We start from the raw sequence: 20140 nt of genomic DNA, 5'->3' as shown, positions 1-20140 counted from the left end.
CAGTTGGCGCTCGTCAGTCCGACAGTGTTCTTTCTTGTGCACAAGAAAACAAAGGGTGAAAGTTGTGGTTGGTTGAGCGGTGTAAATTGGGCAGGGCAAAAGGACTTGAGGAAGGATAACACGGAAGTGAGGGTCCGAAAGGAGCCCCCCAACCCTCCTGTTCATTTCCAGACTTTGTGACGTTTGCTTGGTTGGGCCATTTCTTGGCTTTTTTGAGAAAAGGGGCGAATTTTCCACGGCCTCCGCCATCCCCTTACAGCCGCCCCTTCGCCGCACCATGTTCCATCTGACTGGGATAGGTCCCGAGTAAGATTTCACTTCAAATCTCAAAAAAGCCAAGTAGAAATCATTCTGTGGGAATTTACTGTGACTAAGAGAAACAGAAGTTCAACCCTTCTCAAGTGCTGGAGGGTCGGGGGGAGTCGCTAAGCCACAGGCACAGAAAGGCTCCCCTAGCTTAAGCGTGAGAGGTATAAGACCTTACACCCTGGTTACAGGGCAGTCATTTTGCCGGGCCTGTCAAAGTGACCTGTGGCTTAATTTGCATGGCAAAGGAGACCGAAACCCTCCTTACAGGGTGGTCCTTAAGCCAGGGGCCTTCCAATGGGCCAGAGCGAAAAGCGCTGTAAAGGAGAGACCTCCGTTCCCTCGGAAGTGGGTGGTCTCGTTGCCCAGCGAGTGCCAACGGCCCAAGAGGAGTTAGAAAGGGGAGACCTGCACCCTTCTGACAGGGAGAGGTCAACGGCCCGGGGCATTTTAAAGGCTAGGCCCTAAGGAGCTGAAACTCACAGAGACCTCAACCCGTTTTAAAGGGGGCTCGCTCCTCCTCAGCTATGGAAGGGACCCATAAAGCATTTTGGTTGGCAAGGAATGGACCGTGATCCTTGTTTACAGGGAGGTCCTTTTACCGGGCACCTGAAGGGGGATTAAGCCTGTGAGGAGAAGTGTCGAACCCGATCCCTCGGTACAGGGGTGTGGTGTGTGCGGTGTGTGCAGCCGTTGGCCGTGGCTTTTTCTTCCCTTTTCCTGCAGTTGCTTTGGTGCTTGTGTCGTCTTGTCCATTTTGTCCTTTGAGTTGCTAGAAAGAGAGAGGTGAAGCGGGTTAGCTGTGGCTCAGTAGAGAGCACGTGTACAAGGTAGATTCAGATGACATTGGCAAGGTACTCGGCCCTGCCGGAAATTACCCTAATGCCTACTTTTCGGCACCGATCTCTTTCAGAGCGCAGGAGAGCTTGCGGCAGAAGGCGGGTCCAGGTGGATGCAGAGGACGCGGGCTTTGACTTGGCTGAGTGCGTGAGTGAGGAGGGTACGGGACAGCTAGTAGGGCAAACCCTGAACCCTCTCAAGAGGCTGGTTTCTAGAACTATCTTCCAAATGGCAGTGTTACCTTGTGAAAGGCAGGGAAAGACCCACACCCTAGTTAGAGGGAGCTCACTTTGGACCTTGGCGTGAAGAGGGCCGATGCAGAGAGGAGAAAAGGGAAAGCGACCTGAACCCTGATTACAGGGCAGTCACCCTTTCTTTAATATAATACACCTCCGTTACACAATGAGGGTGGGGGGAGTCCTGAATGTGAAAAGATCTGGAAATGAACAGGTAAGGGAGGGATCCTGCTGAGGGTCCCCTTTCCAATCAATCCTCCGTCCCTCAGCGACACCTTTCCCGACTTACCTCCTACCCCACCAAGAAAATGACAACTTTGTGCCCCCTACCTTTACCAGAAAAGACCCCTTTTACTTGTGACGCGGTCCTGTTAGTAGGGTTAGGTGCACCCACGTGCCGGCTCTGAATACCACCGCATCTACCTACAACATCTCAACATGAACACATTTCAGAAAGGACCGCCACCTCAGTCTCTTCCAACGTAGCCCGAGGAATCTCCTCTCTTTATCACCAAAGAGACACAAGGCCTGGAATTCGGACACAACTAACGGAGCTGTCCGAATCCCTACAGTTGACGCTCGTCAGTCCGACAGCGTTCTTTCTTGTGCACAAGAAAACAAAGGGGAAAGTTGTGGTTGGTTGAGCGGTGTAAATTGGGCAGGGCAAAAGGACTTGAGGAAGGATTACAGGGAAGTGAGGGTCCGAAAGGAGCCCCCCACCTCCCCTGTTCATTTCCAGACTTTGTGACGTTTGCTTGGTTGGGCCATTTCTTGGCTTTTTTGAGAAAAGGGGCGAATTTTCCACGGCCTCCGCCATCCCCTTACAGCCGCCCCTTCGCCACACCATGTTCCATCTGACCGGGATAGGTCCCAAATAAGATTTCACTTCAAATCTCAAAAAAGCCAAGTAGAAATCATTCTGTGGGAATTTACTGTGACTAAGAGAAACAGAAGTTCAACCCTTCTCAAGTGCTGGAGGGTCGGGGGGAGTCGCTAAGCCACAGGCACAGAAAGGCTCCCCTAGCTTAAGCGTGAGAGGTATAAGACCTTACACCCTGGTTACAGGGCAGTCATTTTGCCGGGCCTGTCAAAGTGACCTGTGGCTTAATTTGCATGGCAAAGGAGACCGAAACCCTCCTTACAGGGTGGTCCTTAAGCCAGGGGCCTTCCAATGGGCCAGAGCGAAAAGCGCTGTAAAGGAGAGACCTCCGTTCCCTCGGAAGTGGGTGGTCTCGTTGCCCAGCGAGTGCCAACGGCCCAAGAGGAGTTAGAAAGGGGAGACCTGCACCCTTCTGACAGGGAGAGGTCAACGGCCCGGGGCATTTTAAAGGCTAGGCCCTAAGGAGCTGAAACTCACAGAGACCTCAACCCGTTTTAAAGGGGGCTCGCTCCTCCTCAGCTATGGAAGGGACCCATAAAGCATTTTGGTTGGCAAGGAATGGACCGTGATCCTTGTTTACAGGGAGGTCCTTTTACCGGGCACCTGAAGGGGGATTAAGCCTGTGAGGAGAAGTGTCGAACCCGATCCCTCGGTACAGGGGTGTGGTGTGTGCGGTGTGTGCAGCCGTTGGCCGTGGCTTTTTCTTCCCTTTTCCTGCAGTTGCTTTGGTGCTTGTGTCGTCTTGTCCATTTTGTCCTTTGAGTTGCTAGAAAGAGAGAGGTGAAGCGGGTTAGCTGTGGCTCAGTAGAGAGCACGTGTACAAGGTAGATTCAGATGACATTGGCAAGGTACTCGGCCCTGCCGGAAATTACCCTAATGCCTACTTTTCGGCACCGATCTCTTTCAGAGCGCAGGAGAGCTTGCGGCAGAAGGCGGGTCCAGGTGGATGCAGAGGACGCGGGCTTTGACTTGGCTGAGTGCGTGAGTGAGGAGGGTACGGGACAGCTAGTAGGGCAAACCCTGAACCCTCTCAAGAGGCTGGTTTCTAGAACTATCTTCCAAATGGCAGTGTTACCTTGTGAAAGGCAGGGAAAGACCCACACCCTAGTTAGAGGGAGCTCACTTTGGACCTTGGCGTGAAGAGGGCCGATGCAGAGAGGAGAAAAGGGAAAGCGACCTGAACCCTGATTACAGGGCAGTCACCCTTTCTTTAATATAATACACCTCCGTTACACAATGAGGGTGGGGGGAGTCCTGAATGTGAAAAGATCTGGAAATGAACAGGTAAGGGAGGGATCCTGCTGAGGGTCCCCTTTCCAATCAATCCTCCGTCCCTCAGCGACACCTTTCCCGACTTACCTCCTACCCCACCAAGAAAATGACAACTTTGTGCCCCCTACCTTTACCAGAAAAGACCCCTTTTACTTGTGACGCGGTCCTGTTAGTAGGGTTAGGTGCACCCACGTGCCGGCTCTGAATACCACCGCATCTACCTACAACATCTCAACATGAACACATTTCAGAAAGGACCGCCACCTCAGTCTCTTCCAACGTAGCCCGAGGAATCTCCTCTCTTTATCACCAAAGAGACACAAGGCCTGGAATTCGGACACAACTAACGGAGCTGTCCGAATCCCTACAGTTGACGCTCGTCAGTCCGACAGCGTTCTTTCTTGTGCACAAGAAAACAAAGGGGAAAGTTGTGGTTGGTTGAGCGGTGTAAATTGGGCAGGGCAAAAGGACTTGAGGAAGGATTACAGGGAAGTGAGGGTCCGAAAGGAGCCCCCCACCTCCCCTGTTCATTTCCAGACTTTGTGACGTTTGCTTGGTTGGGCCATTTCTTGGCTTTTTTGAGAAAAGGGGCGAATTTTCCACGGCCTCCGCCATCCCCTTACAGCCGCCCCTTCGCCACACCATGTTCCATCTGACCGGGATAGGTCCCAAATAAGATTTCACTTCAAATCTCAAAAAAGCCAAGTAGAAATCATTCTGTGGGAATTTACTGTGACTAAGAGAAACAGAAGTTCAACTCTTCTCAAGTGGTGGAGGGTCGGGGGGAGTCGCTAAGCCACAGGCACAGAAAGGCTCCCCTAGCTTAAGCGTGAGAGGTATAAGACCTTACACCCTGGTTACAGGGCAGTCATTTTGCCGGGCGTGTCAAAGTGACCTGTGGCTTAATTTGCATGGCAAAGGAGACCGAAACCCTCCTTACAGGGTGGTCCTTAAGCCTGGGGCCTTCCAATGGGCCAGAGCGAAAAGCGCTGTAAAGGAGAGACCTCCGTTCCCTCGGAAGTGGGTGGTCTCGTTGCCCAGCGAGTGCCAACGGCCCAAGAGGAGTTAGAAAGGGGACACCTGCACCCTTCTGACAGGGAGAGGTCAACGGCCCGGGGCATTTTAAAGGCTAGGTCCTAAGGAGCTGAAACTCACAGAGACCTCAACCCGTTTTAAAGGGGGCTCGCTCCTCCTCAGCTATGGAAGGGACCCATAAAGCATTTTGGTTGGCAAGCAATGGACCGTGATCCTTGTTTACAGGGAGGTCCTTTTACCGGGCACCTGAAGGGGGATTAAGCCTGTGAGGAGAAGTGTCGAACCCGATCCCTCGGTACAGGGGTGCGGTGTGTGCAGCCGTTGGCCGTGGCTTTTTCTTCCCTTTTCCTGCAGTTGCTTTGGTGCTTGTGTCGTCTTGTCCATTTTGTCCTTTGAGTTGCTAGAAAGAGAGAGGTGAAGCGGGTTAGCTGTGGCTCAGTAGAGAGCACGTGTACAAGGTAGATTCAGATGACATTGGCAAGGTACTCGGCCCTGCCGGAAATTACCCTAATGCCTACTTTTCGGCACCGATCTCTTTCAGAGCGCAGGAGAGCTTGCGGCTGAAGGCGGGTCCAGGTGGATGCAGAGGACGCGGGCTTTGACTTGGCTGAGTGCGTGAGTGAGGAGGGCACGGGACAGCTAGTAGGGCAAACCCTGAACCCTCTCAAGAGGCTGGTTTCTAGAACTATCTTCCAAATGGCAGTGTTACCTTGTGAAAGGCAGGGAAAGACCCACACCCTAGTTAGAGGGAGCTCACTTTGGACCTTGGCGTGAAGAGGGCCGATGCAGAGAGGAGAAAAGGGAAAGCGACCTGAACCCTGATTACAGGGCAGTCACCCTTTCTTTAATATAATACACCTCCTTTACACAATGAGGGTGGGGGGAGTCCTGAATGTGAAAAGATCTGGAAATGAACAGGTAAGGGAGGGATCCTGCTGAGGGTCCCCTTTCCAATCAATCCTCCGTCCCTCAGCGACACCTTTCCCGACTTACCTCCTACCCCACCAAGAAAATGACAACTTTGTGCCCCCTACCTTTACCAGAAAAGACCCCTTTTACTTGTGACGCGGTCCTGTTAGTAGGGTTAGGTGCACCCACGTGCCGGCTCTGAATACCACCGCATCTATCTACAACATCTCAACATGAACACATTTCAGAAAGGACCGCCACCTCAGTCTCTTCCAACGTAGCCCGAGGAATCTCCTCTCTTTATCACCAAAGAGACACAAGGCCTGGAATTCGGACACAACTAACGGAGCTGTCCGAATCCCTACAGTTGACGCTCGTCAGTCCGACAGCGTTCTTTCTTGTGCACAAGAAAACAAAGGGGAAAGTTGTGGTTGGTTGAGCGGTGTAAATTGGGCAGGGCAAAAGGACTTGAGGAAGGATTACACGGAAGTGAGGGTCCGAAAGGAGCCCCCCACCTCCCCTGTTCATTTCCAGACTTTGTGACGTTTGCTTGGTTGGGCCATTTCTTGGCTTTTTTGAGAAAAGGGGCGAATTTTCCACGGCCTCCGCCATCCCCTTACAGCCGCCCCTTCGCCACACCATGTTCCATCTGACCGGGATAGGTCCCAAATAAGATTTCACTTCAAATCTCAAAAAAGCCAAGTAGAAATCATTCTGTGGGAATTTACTGTGACTAAGAGAAACAGAAGTTCAACTCTTCTCAAGTGGTGGAGGGTCGGGGGGAGTCGCTAAGCCACAGGCACAGAAAGGCTCCCCTAGCTTAAGCGTGAGAGGTATAAGACCTTACACCCTGGTTACAGGGCAGTCATTTTGCCGGGCGTGTCAAAGTGACCTGTGGCTTAATTTGCATGGCAAAGGAGACCGAAACCCTCCTTACAGGGTGGTCCTTAAGCCTGGGGCCTTCCAATGGGCCAGAGCGAAAAGCGCTGTAAAGGAGAGACCTCCGTTCCCTCGGAAGTGGGTGGTCTCGTTGCCCAGCGAGTGCCAACGGCCCAAGAGGAGTTAGAAAGGGGAGACCTGCACCCTTCTGACAGGGAGAGGTCAACGGCCCGGGGCATTTTAAAGGCTAGGTCCTAAGGAGCTGAAACTCACAGAGACCTCAACCCGTTTTAAAGGGGGCTCGCTCCTCCTCAGCTATGGAAGGGACCCATAAAGCATTTTGGTTGGCAAGCAATGGACCGTGATCCTTGTTTACAGAGAGGTCCTTTTACCGGGCACCTGAAGGGGGATTAAGCCTGTGAGGAGAAGTGTCGAACCCGATCCCTCGGTACAGGGGTGCGGTGTGTGCTGTGTGTGCGGTGTGTGCAGCCGTTGGCCGTGGCTTTTTCTTCCCTTTTCCTGCAGTTTCTTTGGTGCTTGTGTCGTCTTGTCCATTTTGTCCTTTGAGTTGCTAGAAAGAGAGAGGTGAAGCGGGTTAGCTGTGGCTCAGTAGAGAGCACGTGTACAAGGTAGATTCAGATGACATTGGCAAGGTACTCGGCCCTGCCGGAAATTACCCTAATGCCTACTTTTCGGCACCGATCTCTTTCAGAGCGCAGGAGAGCTTGCGGCAGAAGGCGGGTCCAGGTGGATGCAGAGGACGCGGGCTTTGACTTGGCTGAGTGCGTGAGTGAGGAGGGCACGGGACAGCTAGTAGGGCAAACCCTGAACCCTCTCAAGAGGCTGGTTTCTAGAACTATCTTCCAAATGGCAGTGTTACCTTGTGAAAGGCAGGGAAAGACCCACACCCTAGTTAGAGGGAGCTCACTTTGGACCTTGGCGTGAAGAGGGCCGATGCAGAGAGGAGAAAAGGGAAAGCTACCTGAACCCTGATTACAGGGCAGTCACCCTTTCTTTAATATAATACACCTCCTTTACACAATGAGGGTGGGGGGAGTCCTGAATGTGAAAAGATCTGGAAATGAACAGGTAAGGGAAGGATCCTGCTGAGTGTCCCCTTTCCAATAAATCCTCTGTCCCTCAGCGACACCCTTCCCGACTTACCTCCTACCCCACCAAGAAAATGACAACTTTGTGCCCCCTACCTTTACCAGAAAAGACCCCTTTTACTTGTGACGCGGTCCTGTTAGTAGGGTTAGGTGCACCCACGTGCCGGCTCTGAATACCACCGCATCTACCTACAACATCTCAACATGAACACATTTCAGAAAGGACCGCCACCTCAGTCTCTTCCAACGTAGCCCGAGGAATCTCCTCTCTTTATCACCAAAGAGACACAAGGCCGGGAATTCGGACACACCTAACGGAGCTGTCCGAATCCCTACAGTTGACGCTCGTCAGTCCGACAGCGTTCTTTCTTGTGCACAAGAAAACAAAGGGGAAAGTTGTGGTTGGTTGAGCGGTGTAAATTGGGCAGGGCAAAAGGACTTGAGGAAGGATTACACGGAAGTGAGGGTCCGAAAGGAGCCCCCCTCCTCCCCTGTTCATTTCCAGACTTTGTGACGTTTGCTTGGTTGGGCCATTTCTTGGCTTTTTTGAGAAAAGGGGCGAATTTTCCACGGCCTCCGCCATCCCCTTACAGCCGCCCCTTCGCCACACCATGTTCCATCTGACCGGGATAGGTCCCAAATAAGATTTCACTTCAAATCTCAAAAAAGCCAAGTAGAAATCATTCTGTGGGAATTTACTGTGACTAAGAGAAACAGAAGTTCAACCCTTCTCAAGTGCTGGAGGGTCGGGGGGAGTCGCCCAGGCACAGAAAGGCTCCCCTAGCTTAAGCGTGAGAGGTATAAGACCTTACACCCTGGTTACAGGGCAGTCATTTTGCCGGGCCTGTCAAAGTGACTTGTGGCTTAATTTGCATGGCAAAGGAGACCGAAACCCTCCTTACAGGGTGGTCCTTAAGCCTTGGGCCTTCCAATGGGCCAGAGCGAAAAGCGCTGTAAAGGAGAGACCTCCGTTCCCTCAGTAGTGGGTGGTGTCGTTGCCCAGCGAGTGCCAACGGCCCAAGAGGAGTTAGAAAGGGGAGACCTGCACCCTTCTGACAGGGAGAGGTCAACGGCCCAGGGCATTTTAAAGGCTAGGTCCTAAGGAGCTCCAACCCACAGAGACCTCAACCCTTTTTAAAGGGGGGTCGCTCCGCCTCAACTATGGAAGGGACCCATAAAGCATTTTGGTTGGTAAGGAATGGACCTTGATCCTTGTTTACAGGGAGGTCCTTTTACCGGGCACCTGAAGGGGGATTAAGCCTGTGAGGAGAAGTGTCGAACCCGATCCCTCGGTACAGGGTGCGGTGTGTGCTGTGTGTGCGGTGTGTGCAGCCGTTGGCAGTGGCTTTTTCTTCCCTTTTCCTGCAGTTTCTTTGGTGCTTGTGTCGTCTTGTTCATTTTGTCCTTTGAGTTGCTAGAAAGAGAGAGGTGAAGCGGGTTAGGTGTGGCTCAGTAGAGAGCACGTGTACAAGGTAGATTCAGATGACATTGGCAAGGTACTCGGCCCTGCCGGAAATTACCCTAATTCCTTCTTTTCGGCACCGATCTCTTTCAGAGCGCAGGAGAGCTTGCGGCAGAAGGCGGGTCCAGGTGGATGCAGAGGACGCGGGCTTTGACTTGGCTGAGTGCGTGAGTGAGGAGGGTACGGGACAGCTAGTAGGGCAAACCCTGAACCCTCTCAAGAGGCTGGTTTCTAGAACTATCTTCCAAATGGCAGTGTTACCTTGTGAAAGGCAGGGAAAGACCCACACCCTAGTTAGAGGGAGCTCACTTTGGACCTTGGCGTGAAGAGGGCCGATGCAGAGAGGAGAAAAGGGAAAGCGACCTGAACCCTGATTACAGGGCAGTCACCCTTTCTTTAATATAATACACCTCCGTTACACAATGAGGGTGGGGGGAGTCCTGAATGTGAAAAGATCTGGAAATGAACAGGTAAGGGAGGGATCCTGCTGAGGGTCCCCTTTCCAATCAATCCTCCGTCCCTCAGCGACACCTTTCCCGACTTACCTCCTACCCCACCAAGAAAATGACAACTTTGTGCCCCCTACCTTTACCAGAAAAGACCCCTTTTACTTGTGACGCGGTCCTGTTAGTAGGGTTAGGTGCACCCACGTGCCGGCTCTGAATACCACCGCATCTACCTACAACATCTCAACATGAACACATTTCAGAAAGGACCGCCACCTCAGTCTCTTCCAACGTAGCCCGAGGAATCTCCTCTCTTTATCACCAAAGAGACACAAGGCCTGGAATTCGGACACAACTAACGGAGCTGTCCGAATCCCTACAGTTGACGCTCGTCAGTCCGACAGCGTTCTTTCTTGTGCACAAGAAAACAAAGGGGAAAGTTGTGGTTGGTTGAGCGGTGTAAATTGGGCAGGGCAAAAGGACTTGAGGAAGGATTACACGGAAGTGAGGGTCCGAAAGGAGCCCCCCACCTCCCCTGTTCATTTCCAGACTTTGTGACGTTTGCTTGGTTGGGCCATTTCTTGGCTTTTTTGAGAAAAGGGGCGAATTTTCCACGGCCTCCGCCATCCCCTTACAGCCGCCCCTTCGCCACACCATGTTCCATCTGACCGGGATAGGTCCCAAATAAGATTTCACTTCAAATCTCAAAAAAGCCAAGTAGAAATCATTCTGTGGGAATTTACTGTGACTAAGAGAAACAGAAGTTCAACTCTTCTCAAGTGGTGGAGGGTCGGGGGGAGTCGCTAAGCCACAGGCACAGAAAGGCTCCCCTAGCTTAAGCGTGAGAGGTATAAGACCTTACACCCTGGTTACAGGGCAGTCATTTTGCCGGGCGTGTCAAAGTGACCTGTGGCTTAATTTGCATGGCAAAGGAGACCGAAACCCTCCTTACAGGGTGGTCCTTAAGCCTGGGGCCTTCCAATGGGCCAGAGCGAAAAGCGCTGTAAAGGAGAGACCTCCGTTCCCTCGGAAGTGGGTGGTCTCGTTGCCCAGCGAGTGCCAACGGCCCAAGAGGAGTTAGAAAGGGGAGACCTGCACCCTTCTGACAGGGAGAGGTCAACGGCCCGGGGCATTTTAAAGGCTAGGTCCTAAGGAGCTGAAACTCACAGAGACCTCAACCCGTTTTAAAGGGGGCTCGCTCCTCCTCAGCTATGGAAGGGACCCATAAAGCATTTTGGTTGGCAAGCAATGGACCGTGATCCTTGTTTACAGAGAGGTCCTTTTACCGGGCACCTGAAGGGGGATTAAGCCTGTGAGGAGAAGTGTCGAACCCGATCCCTCGGTACAGGGGTGCGGTGTGTGCTGTGTGTGCGGTGTGTGCAGCCGTTGGCCGTGGCTTTTTCTTCCCTTTTCCTGCAGTTTCTTTGGTGCTTGTGTCGTCTTGTCCATTTTGTCCTTTGAGTTGCTAGAAAGAGAGAGGTGAAGCGGGTTAGCTGTGGCTCAGTAGAGAGCACGTGTACAAGGTAGATTCAGATGACATTGGCAAGGTACTCGGCCCTGCCGGAAATTACCCTAATGCCTACTTTTCGGCACCGATCTCTTTCAGAGCGCAGGAGAGCTTGCGGCAGAAGGCGGGTCCAGGTGGATGCAGAGGACGCGGGCTTTGACTTGGCTGAGTGCGTGAGTGAGGAGGGCACGGGACAGCTAGTAGGGCAAACCCTGAACCCTCTCAAGAGGCTGGTTTCTAGAACTATCTTCCAAATGGCAGTGTTACCTTGTGAAAGGCAGGGAAAGACCCACACCCTAGTTAGAGGGAGCTCACTTTGGACCTTGGCGTGAAGAGGGCCGATGCAGAGAGGAGAAAAGGGAAAGCTACCTGAACCCTGATTACAGGGCAGTCACCCTTTCTTTAATATAATACACCTCCTTTACACAATGAGGGTGGGGGGAGTCCTGAATGTGAAAAGATCTGGAAATGAACAGGTAAGGGAAGGATCCTGCTGAGTGTCCCCTTTCCAATCAATCCTCCGTCCCTCAGCGACACCCTTCCCGACTTACCTCCTACCCCACCAAGAAAATGACAACTTTGTGCCCCCTACCTTTACCAGAAAAGACCCCTTTTACTTGTGACGCGGTCCTGTTAGTAGGGTTAGGTGCACCCACGTGCCAGCTCTGAATACCACCGCATCTACCTACAACATCTCAACATGAACACATTTCAGAAAGGACCGCCACCTCAGTCTCTTCCAACGTAGCCCGAGGAATCTCCTCTCTTTATCACCAAAGAGACACAAGGCCTGGAATTCGGACACAACTAACGGAGCTGTCCGAATCCCTACAGTTGACGCTCGTCAGTCCGACAGCATTCTTTCTTGTGCACAAGAAAACAAAGGGGAAAGTTGTGGTTGGTTGAGCGGTGTAAATTGGGCAGGGGAAAAGGACTTAAGGAAGGATTACACGGAAGTGAGGGTCCGAAAGGAGCCCCCCACCTCCCCTGTTCATTTCCAGACTTTGTGACGTTTGCTTGGTTGGGCCATTTCTTGGCTTTTTTGAGAAAAGGGGCGAATTTTCCACGGCCTCCTCCATCCCCTTACAGCCGCCCCTTCGCCACACCATGTTCCATCTGACCGGGATAGGTCCCAAATAAGATTTCACTTCAAATCTCAAAAAAGCCAAGTAGAAATCATTCTGTGGGAATTTACTGTGACTAAGAGAAACAGAAGTTCAACTCTTCTCAAGTGGTGGAGGGTCGGGGGGAGTCGCTAAGCCACAGGCACAGAAAGGCTCCCCTAGCTTAAGCGTGAGAGGTATAAGACCTTACACCCTGGTTACAGGGCAGTCATTTTGCCGGGCGTGTCAAAGTGACCTGTGGCTTAATTTGCATGGCAAAGGAGACCGAAACCCTCCTTACAGGGTGGTCCTTAAGCCAGGGGCCTTCCAATAGGCCAGAGCGAAAAGCGCTGTAAAGGAGAGACCTCCGTTCCCTCGGAAGTGGGTGGTCTCGTTGCCCAGCGAGTGCCAACGGCCCAAGAGGAGTTAGAAAGGGGAGACCTGCACCCTTCTGACAGGGAGAGGTCAACGGCCCGGGGCATTTTAAAGGCTAGGCCCTAAGGAGCTGAAACTCACAGAGACCTCAACCCGTTTTAAAGGGGGCTCGCTCCTCCTCAGCTATGGAAGGGACCCATAAAGCATTTTGGTTGGCAAGGAATGGACCGTGATCCTTGTTTACAGGGAGGTCCTTTTACCGGGCACCTGAAGGGGGATTAAGCCTGTGAGGAGAAGTGTCGAACCCGATCCCTCGGTACAGGGGTGTGGTGTGTGCGGTGTGTGCAGCCGTTGGCCGTGGCTTTTTCTTCCCTTTTCCTGCAGTTGCTTTGGTGCTTGTGTCGTCTTGTCCATTTTGTCCTTTGAGTTGCTAGAAAGAGAGAGGTGAAGCGGGTTAGCTGTGGCTCAGTAGAGAGCACGTGTACAAGGTAGATTCAGATGACATTGGCAAGGTACTCGGCCCTGCCGGAAATTACCCTAATGCCTACTTTTCGGCACCGATCTCTTTCAGAGCGCAGGAGAGCTTGCGGCAGAAGGCGGGTCCAGGTGGATGCAGAGGACGCGGGCTTTGACTTGGCTGAGTGCGTGAGTGAGGAGGGTACGGGACAGCTAGTAGGGCAAACCCTGAACCCTCTCAAGAGGCTGGTTTCTAGAACTATCTTCCAAATGGCAGTGTTACCTTGTGAAAGGCAGGGAAAGACCCACACCCTAGTTAGAGGGAGCTCACTTTGGACCTTGGCGTGAAGAGGGCCGATGCAGAGAGGAGAAAAGGGAAAGCGACCTGAACCCTGATTACAGGGCAGTCACCCTTTCTTTAATATAATACACCTCCGTTACACAATGAGGGTGGGGGGAGTCCTGAATGTGAAAAGATCTGGAAATGAACAGGTAAGGGAGGGATCCTGCTGAGGGTCCCCTTTCCAATCAATCCTCCGTCCCTCAGCGACACCTTTCCCGACTTACCTCCTACCCCACCAAGAAAATGACAACTTTGTGCCCCCTACCTTTACCAGAAAAGACCCCTTTTACTTGTGACGCGGTCCTGTTAGTAGGGTTAGGTGCACCCACGTGCCGGCTCTGAATACCACCGCATCTACCTACAACATCTCAACATGAACACATTTCAGAAAGGACCGCCACCTCAGTCTCTTCCAACGTAGCCCGAGGAATCTCCTCTCTTTATCACCAAAGAGACACAAGGCCTGGAATTCGGACACAACTAACGGAGCTGTCCGAATCCCTACAGTTGACGCTCGTCAGTCCGACAGCGTTCTTTCTTGTGCACAAGAAAACAAAGGGGAAAGTTGTGGTTGGTTGAGTGGTGTAAATTGGGCAGGGCAAAAGGACTTGAGGAAGGATTACAGGGAAGTGAGGGTCCGAAAGGAGCCCCCCACCTCCCCTGTTCATTTCCAGACTTTGTGACGTTTGCTTGGTTGGGCCATTTCTTGGCTTTTTTGAGAAAAGGGGCGAATTTTCCACGGCCTCCGCCATCCCCTTACAGCCGCCCCTTCGCCACACCATGTTCCATCTGACCGGGATAGGTCCCAAATAAGATTTCACTTCAAATCTCAAAAAAGCCAAGTAGAAATCATTCTGTGGGAATTTACTGTGACTAAGAGAAACAGAAGTTCAACTCTTCTCAAGTGGTGGAGGGTCGGGGGGAGTCGCTAAGCCACAGGCACAGAAAGGCTCCCCTAGCTTAAGCGTGAGAGGTATAAGACCTTACACCCTGGTTACAGGGCAGTCATTTTGCCGGGCGTGTCAAAGTGACCTGTGGCTTAATTTGCATGGCAAAGGAGACCGAAACCCTCCTTACAGGGTGGTCCTTAAGCCAGGGGCCTTCCAATGGGCCAGAGCGAAAAGCGCTGTAAAGGAGAGACCTCCGTTCCCTCGGAAGTGGGTGGTCTCGTTGCCCAGCGAGTGCCAACGGCCCAAGAGGAGTTAGAAAGGGGAGACCTGCACCCTTCTGACAGGGAGAGGTCAACGGCCCGGGGCATTTTAAAGGCTAGGTCCTAAGGAGCTGAAACTCACAGAGACCTCAACCCGTTTTAAAGGGGGCTCGCTCCTCCTCAGCTATGGAAGGGACCCATAAAGCATTTTGGTTGGCAAGCAATGGACCGTGATCCTTGTTTACAGGGAGGTCCTTTTACCGGGCACCTGAAGGGGGATTAAGCCTGTGAGGAGAAGTGTCGAACCCGATCCCTCGGTACAGGGGTGCGGTGTGTGCAGCCGTTGGCCGTGGCTTTTTCTTCCCTTTTCCTGCAGTTGCTTTGGTGCTTGTGTCGTCTTGTCCATTTTGTCCTTTGAGTTGCTAGAAAGAGAGAGGTGAAGCGGGTTAGCTGTGGCTCAGTAGAGAGCACGTGTAGAAGGTAGATTCAGATGACATTGGCAAGGTACTCGGCCCTGCCGGAAATTACCCTAATGCCTATTTTTCGGCACCGATCTCTTTCAGAGCGCAGGAGAGCTTGCGGCAGAAGGCGGGTCCAGGTGGATGCAGAGGACGCGGGCTTTGACTTGGCTGAGTGCGTGAGTGAGGAGGGCACGGGACAGCTAGTAGGGCAAACCCTGAACCCTCTCAAGAGGCTGGTTTCTAGAACTATCTTCCAAATGGCAGTGTTACCTTGTGAAAGGCAGGGAAAGACCCACACCCTAGTTAGAGGGAGCTCACTTTGGACCTTGGCGTGAAGAGGGCCGATGCAGAGAGGAGAAAAGGGAAAGCGACCTGAACCCTGATTACAGGGCAGTCACCCTTTCTTTAATATAATACACCTCCGTTACACAATGAGGGTGGGGGGAGTCCTGAATGTGAAAAGATCTGGAAATGAACAGGTAAGGGAAGGATCCTGCTGAGTGTCCCCTTTCCAATCAATCCTCCGTCCCTCAGCGACACCCTTCCCGACTTAACTCCTACCCCACCAAGAAAATGACAACTTTGTGCCCCCTACCTTTACCAGAAAAGACCCCTTTTACTTGTGACGCGGTCCTGTTAGTAGGGTTAGGTGCACCCACGTGCCGGCTCTGAATACCACCGCATCTACCTACAACATCTCAACATGAACACATTTCAGAAAGGACCGCCACCTCAGTCTCTTCCAACGTAGCCCGAGGAATCTCCTCTCTTTATCACCAAAGAGACACAAGGCCTGGAATTCGGACACAACTAACGGAGCTGTCCGAATCCCTACAGTTGACGCTCGTCAGTCCGACAGCGTTCTTTCTTGTGCACAAGAAAACAAAGGGGAAAGTTGTGGTTGGTTGAGCGGTGTAAATTGGGCAGGGCAAAAGGACTTGAGGAAGGATTACACGGAAGTGAGGGTCCGAAAGGAGCCCCCCACCTCCCCTGTTCATTTCCAGACTTTGTGACGTTTGCTTGGTTGGGCCATTTCTTGGCTTTTTTGAGAAAAGGGGCGAATTTTCCACGGCCTCCTCCATCCCCTTACAGCCGCCCCTTCGCCACACCATGTTCCATCTGACCGGGATAGGTCCCAAATAAGATTTCACTTCAAATCTCAAAAAAGCCAAGTAGAAATCATTCTGTGGGAATTTACTGTGACTAAGAGAAACAGAAGTTCAACTCTTCTCAAGTGGTGGAGGGTCGGGGGGAGTCGCTAAGCCACAGGCACAGAAAGGCTCCCCTAGCTTAAGCGTGAGAGGTATAAGACCTTACACCCTGGTTACAGGGCAGTCATTTTGCCGGGCGTGTCAAAGTGACCTGTGGCTTAATTTGCATGGCAAAGGAGACCGAAACCCTCCTTACAGGGTGGTCCTTAAGCCAGGGGCCTTCCAATGGGCCAGAGCGAAAAGCGCTGTAAAGGAGAGACCTCCGTTCCCTCGGAAGTGGGTGGTCTCGTTGCCCGGCGAGTGCCAACGGCCCAAGAGGAGTTAGAAAGGGGAGACCTGCACCCTTCTGACAGGGAGAGGTCAACGGCCCGGGGCATTTTAAAGGCTAGGTCCTAAGGAGCTGAAACTCACAGAGACCTCAACCCGTTTTAAAGGGGGCTCGCTCCTCCTCAGCTATGGAAGGGACCCATAAAGCATTTTGGTTGGCAAGGAATGGACCGTGATCCTTGTTTACAGGGAGGTCCTTTTACCGGGCACCTGAAGGGGGATTAAGCCTGTGAGGAGAAGTGTCGAACCCGATCCCTCGGTACAGGGGTGCGGTGTGTGCAGCCGTTGGCCGTGGCTTTTTCTTCCCTTTTCCTGCAGTTGCTTTGGTGCTTGTGTCGTCTTGTCCATTTTGTCCTTTGAGTTGCTAGAAAGAGAGAGGTGAAGCGGGTTAGCTGTGGCTCAGTAGAGAGCACGTGTACAAGGTAGATTCAGATGACATTGGCAAGGTACTCGGCCCTGCCGGAAATTACCCTAATGCCTACTTTTCGGCACCGATCTCTTTCAGAGCGCAGGAGAGCTTGCGGCAGAAGGCGGGTCCAGGTGGATGCAGAGGACGCGGGCTTTGACTTGGCTGAGTGCGTGAGTGAGGAGGGCACGGGACAGCTAGTAGGGCAAACCCTGAACCCTCTCAAGAGGCTGGTTTCTAGAACTATCTTCCAAATGGCAGTGTTACCTTGTGAAAGGCAGGGAAAGACCCACACCCTAGTTAGAGGGAGCTCACTTTGGACCTTGGCGTGAAGAGGGCCGATGCAGAGAGGAGAAAAGGGAAAGCGACCTGAACCCTGATTACAGGGCAGTCACCCTTTCTTTAATATAATACACCTCCGTTACACAATGAGGGTGGGGGGAGTCCTGAATGTGAAAAGATCTGGAAATGAACAGGTAAGGGAAGGATCCTGCTGAGTGTCCCCTTTCCAATCAATCCTCCGTCCCTCAGCGACACCCTTCCCGACTTAACTCCTACCCCACCAAGAAAATGACAACTTTGTGCCCCCTACCTTTACCAGAAAAGACCCCTTTTACTTGTGACGCGGTCCTGTTAGTAGGGTTAGGTGCACCCACGTGCCGGCTCTGAATACCACCGCATCTACCTACAACATCTCAACATGAACACATTTCAGAAAGGACCGCCACCTCAGTCTCTTCCAACGTAGCCCGAGGAATCTCCTCTCTTTATCACCAAAGAGACACAAGGCCTGGAATTCGGACACAACTAACGGAGCTGTCCGAATCCCTACAGTTGACGCTCGTCAGTCCGACAGCGTTCTTTCTTGTGCACAAGAAAACAAAGGGGAAAGTTGTGGTTGGTTGAGCGGTGTAAATTGGGCAGGGCAAAAGGACTTGAGGAAGGATTACACGGAAGTGAGGGTCCGAAAGGAGCCCCCCACCTCCCCTGTTCATTTCCAGACTTTGTGACGTTTGCTTGGTTGGGCCATTTCTTGGCTTTTTTGAGAAAAGGGGCGAATTTTCCACGGCCTCCGCCATCCCCTTACAGCCGCCCCTTCGCCACACCATGTTCCATCTGACCGGGATAGGTCCCAAATAAGATTTCACTTCAAATCTCAAAAAAGCCAAGTAGAAATCATTCTGTGGGAATTTACTGTGACTAAGAGAAACAGAAGTTCAACTCTTCTGAAGTGGTGGAGGGTCGGGGGGAGTCGCTAAGCCACAGGCACAGAAAGGCTCCCCTAGCTTAAGCGTGAGAGGTATAAGACCTTACACCCTGGTTACAGGGCAGTCATTTTGCCGGGCGTGTCAAAGTGACCTGTGGCTTAATTTGCATGGCAAAGGAGACCGAAACCCTCCTTACAGGGTGGTCCTTAAGCCTGGGGCCTTCCAATGGGCCAGAGCGAAAAGCGCTGTAAAGGAGAGACCTCCGTTCCCTCGGAAGTGGGTGGTCTCGTTGCCCGGCCAGTGCCAACGGCCCAAGAGGAGTTAGAAAGGGGAGACCTGCACCCTTCTGACAGGGAGAGGTCAATGGCCCGGGGCATTTTAAAGGCTAGGTCCTAAGGAGCTGAAACTCACAGAGACCTCAACCCGTTTTAAAGGGGGCTCGCTCCTCCTCAGCTATGGAAGGGACCCATAAAGCATTTTGGTTGGCAAGCAATGGACCGTGATCCTTGTTTACAGAGAGGTCCTTTTACCGGGCACCTGAAGGGGGATTAAGCCTGTGAGGAGAAGTGTCGAACCCGATCCCTCGGTACAGGGGTGCGGTGTGTGCAGCCGTTGGCCGTGGCTTTTTCTTCCCTTTTCCTGCAGTTTCTTTGGTGCTTGTGTCGTCTTGTCCATTTTGTCCTTTGAGTTGCTAGAAAGAGAGAGGTGAAGCGGGTTAGCTGTGGCTCAGTAGAGAGCACGTGTACAAGGTAGATTCAGATGACATTGGCAAGGTACTCGGCCCTGCCGGAAATTACCCTAATGCCTACTTTTCGGCACCGATCTCTTTCAGAGCGCACGAGAGCTTGCGGCAGAAGGCGGGTCCAGGTGGATGCAGAGGACGCGGGCTTTGACTTGGCTGAGTGCGTGAGTGAGGAGGGCACGGGACAGCTAGTAGGGCAAACCCTGAACCCTCTCAAGAGGCTGGTTTCTAGAACTATCTTCCAAATGGCAGTGTTACCTTGTGAAAGGCAGGGAAAGACCCACACCCTAGTTAGAGGGAGCTCACTTTGGACCTTGGCGTGAAGAGGGCCGATGCAGAGAGGAGAAAAGGGAAAGCTACCTGAACCCTGATTACAGGGCAGTCACCCTTTCTTTAATATAATACACCTCCTTTACACAATGAGGGTGGGAGGAGTCCTGAATGTGAAAAGATCTGGAAATGAACAGGTAAGGGAAGGATCCTGCTGAGTGTCCCCTTTCCAATCAATCCTCTGTCCCTCAGCGACACCCTTCCCGACTTACCTCCTACCCCACCAAGAAAATGACAACTTTGTGCCCCCTACCTTTACCAGAAAAGACCCCTTTTACTTGTGACGCGGTCCTGTTAGTAGGGTTAGGTGCACCCACGTGCCGGCTCTGAATACCACCGCATCTACCTACAACATCTCAACATGAACACATTTCAGAAAGGACCGCCACCTCAGTCTCTTCCAACGTAGCCCGAGGAATCTCCTCTCTTTATCACCAAAGAGACACAAGGCCTGGAATTCGGACACACCTAACGGAGCTGTCCGAATCCCTACAGTTGACGCTCGTCAGTCCGACAGCGTTCTTTCTTGTGTACAAGAAAACAAAGGGGAAGGTTGTGGTTGGTTGAGCGGTGTAAATTGGGCAGGGCAAAAGGACTTGAGGAAGGATTACACGGAAGTGAGGGTCCGAAAGGAGCCCCCCACCTTCCCTGTTCATTTCCAGACTTTGTGACGTTTGCTTGGTTGGGCCATTTCTTGGCTTTTTTGAGAAAAGGGGCGAATTTTCCACGGCCTCCGCCATCCCCTTACAGCCGCCCCTTCGCCACACCATGTTCCATCTGACCGGGATAGGTCCCGAGTAAGATTTCACTTCAAATCTCAAAAAAGCCAAGTAGAAATCATTCTGTGGGAATTTACTGTGACTAAGAGAAACAGAAGTTCAACCCTTCTCAAGTGCTGGAGGGTCGGGGGGAGTCGCCCAGGCACAGAAAGGCTCCCCTAGCTTAAGCGTGAGAGGTATAAGACCTTACACCCTGGTTACAGGGCAGTCATTTTGCCGGGCCTGTCAAAGTGACTTGTGGCTTAATTTGCATGGCAAAGGAGACCGAAACCCTCCTTACAGGGTGGTCCTTAAGCCTGGGGTCTTCCAATGGGCCAGAGCGAAAAGCGCTGTAAAGGAGAGACCTCCGTTCCCTCAGAAATGGGTGG

At 52.3% G+C, this 20140-nt stretch overlaps 2 long non-coding RNA genes across 2 annotated transcripts; both read right to left on the bottom strand.

Annotated features, from left to right (window-relative positions):
- Positions 1–46: 46 nt before the first annotated feature.
- Positions 47–11630, bottom strand: LOC135979671 (uncharacterized). The gene is made up of 7 exons (XR_010596931.1): positions 10946–11630; positions 8987–10839; positions 7035–8880; positions 5076–6928; positions 3135–4969; positions 1185–3028; positions 47–1078 (listed from the first exon to the last, which is right to left on the bottom strand). It is a non-coding gene; the product is annotated as an uncharacterized LOC135979671 (long non-coding RNA).
- Positions 11631–11839: 209 nt separating this feature from the next.
- On the bottom strand, positions 11840–19470 carry LOC135979670 (uncharacterized). Its single transcript, XR_010596930.1, has 5 exons — positions 18719–19470; positions 18459–18612; positions 16518–16671; positions 12896–14730; positions 11840–12789 (listed from the first exon to the last, which is right to left on the bottom strand). It is a non-coding gene; the product is annotated as an uncharacterized LOC135979670 (long non-coding RNA).
- Between the last annotated feature and the right edge of the window lie 670 nt (positions 19471–20140).

Source organism: Chrysemys picta, unplaced genomic scaffold (genome assembly GCF_011386835.1).
Source record: "Chrysemys picta bellii isolate R12L10 unplaced genomic scaffold, ASM1138683v2 scaf1119, whole genome shotgun sequence".
In the NCBI taxonomy this organism is placed as follows: Eukaryota; Metazoa; Chordata; order Testudines; family Emydidae; genus Chrysemys; species Chrysemys picta.
This window is presented reverse-complemented; position numbering and strand designations above follow the sequence as displayed.